We start from the raw sequence: 2,545 nt of genomic DNA on the forward strand, positions 1-2,545 counted from the left end.
GAACGTTGGAGTCTGCAGCAAGCAAGCCTCGTGCTCGCTTCAGTGCCTGGCTGCCGGCCGCCATCTTGGCTGACAGTTAATTTGCATATACTCACTGATTAGCCAATGAAAAGGGTAGCGGTCGTACACCAATTACCATGTTTCTCTTTTATTAGTGTAGACTAGAGGTTCAGCGCACAAAATTCATGCACTCAAGTGGGGAGAGGGGTGTTCCCTCAGGCTGGCCTATACCCACTCACAGTCCGGCAGTCAGTCAGACATCCTTAGCACTGCCGTGGAGGTGGGAGAGGCTCTCACCACGGCGGCTGCGCTCACCAGCCTTGAGCCTGGCTGCTGGCTGAGCGGCACTCCCCCTGTGGGAGTGCACTGACCACCATGGGGCAGTTCCTGCCTTGAGCGTCTGCTCCCTGGTGGTCAGTGCGTGTCATAGAAACTGGTCATTCCACTGTTCTGTCAATTTGCATATTAGCCTTTTATTATATAGGATTTTAATCTAGATTTTAATCTATCTTTATTGTTGGAATATTACAGATGTCCCTCATTTTCCCCCAATTGCCCCCCTCTACCCAGTTCCTGCCCCACCCCAGAACTTTACTACACTATTGTCTATGTCCATGAATTATACATATATGCATATAAGATTTTTGGTTAATCTCTGTCCACCCCCCACCCCTTCCCTCTGAGATTTGTCGGTATGTACCGTGTATCCATGCCTCTGGACCTATTTTGTTCATTAGATTCCACAAATAAGTGAGGTCATTTATACTTCTTTCTCTGACTAGCTTATTTCACTTAGCATAATACTCTCCAGGTCCCTCCATGCTGTCTCAAAGGTAAGAGAGCCTTCTTTTTCACAGCTGCATAGTATTCCATGGTGTAAATGCACCACAGCTTTTTCATCCACTTATCTACTGATGGGTACTTGGGCTGTATCCAGATATTAGCTATTGTAAATTGTGCTGCTCTGAACATAGGGGTGCATATATTCTCTCTGATTGGTGTTTTTGGGATTCTTAGGATATATTACTAAAAGTGGGATTACTGGGTCAAATAGCAGTTGGATTTTTAATATTTTAGGTCTTTAAAAGCCCATCTTAGAAGAGCACTAGATTCCCTTTGCTATTTCAAAAATCTTGCCCTTTTGTTGTTTTTTACCAATATAATCAAAATATCTTGTGCCAAGATTCAAATATTGATTAGTCCTATTTCTTTTAAGTGAATGATACTAATAATTTTTCTAAAAATGAATGCTGAAATGTTGCAATAATTAGATTTTGTAAAAATATTGTATAGTTTATAAAACATGGAAATAATTTCCAATGGTTCAGCTTTTTTAACCATTTTGTTCTTCTTCAATATACAAACATAGCCTCTTTGTAATTTATAATTCTGAAAATATTAACTATAACTGATTCATCCTATTGATATTAGGGGAAAAACCTTTAATCCACTCTGATTTTTTAAGGTAAATTATTCACAAGGTTCAATATGTTCAACTATTATTCTTACAAATTGTGTTTCAATTGCATGACATTTAAAACTGAACAATGAAAACATATCAGTGAGTCAAAAAGTTAAGTAAAACTGGTATAATTATAAAAGTAAGAAATGTTATTGATCCTCTTCCTCAAAAGCTATGCAAATTCAATACTAAAAAGTTAACAAATCAAAATCTATTTATACTACACAAATTATTTCTATCCATAATCTATCAAGGTCTTATGGTTTAGACCTATTATAAGGAAAATATAACTCCTTCAAAGTTTCAAAAATTTAATAGCACAAATATTTTGAAAGATAATTAAATACTAAAATTTTCTTATTAATCAAAACACAAGAAAAGAAAAACTCAAAACAAAAAGAACTAAATAATCTGACTATATCAGTGATAAAAATGCATGTAAAATAAGAAATTCACAATATATTTTCAACTTCCTCTTAACAGATTAAGAAAAGTATATAGTAGTTAAATAGAGAAATGTCTATTAGTCACCTCACCACTTAGAGTAACCTTTCTGTAGGTAATAGAAGTAATACTCATATATATTTGGAAACAACAAATAATAAATCAATATTTCAACACTAGGGGCTCGGTGCACGAAATTTGTGCACTGGGGGGGGGTGTCCCTCAGCCTAGCCTGCCCCCTCTCACATACTGGGAGCCCTCAGGGGATGTCCTAGTGACGGCTTAGGCCTGCTCCCTGCTCCCCTTGGGGATAGGGCCTAAGCCGCAGTCTGGCCTCCCTTTGTGGGAGGTGACCGGGCTGATCAGGGGAAGGCACCAGCCCCATCACCGCTCTGCTGCAGCCACTGCCAGTCACTGCAGCCAGCAAAGTTTTTTTCATCAACACAGACTCCAGTCCCTTCACCATGAAAAAAATGACAACTTTCTTTAGGCATTTTCGAGATGTGTCTTTCATATAATAATAATTTCTTCATTATTTTTTATCCTCACCTGAGGATATGTTTCCATTGATTTTTAGAGAATGTGGAAGAGAAAGGGAAAGACAGAGAGAAACATCAAAGTGAGAGGAACACTTTGATT

The sequence above is a fragment of the Myotis brandtii genome, unplaced genomic scaffold (assembly GCF_000412655.1).
Source record: "Myotis brandtii unplaced genomic scaffold, ASM41265v1 scaffold136, whole genome shotgun sequence".
NCBI classification, from domain to species: Eukaryota; Metazoa; Chordata; class Mammalia; order Chiroptera; family Vespertilionidae; genus Myotis; species Myotis brandtii.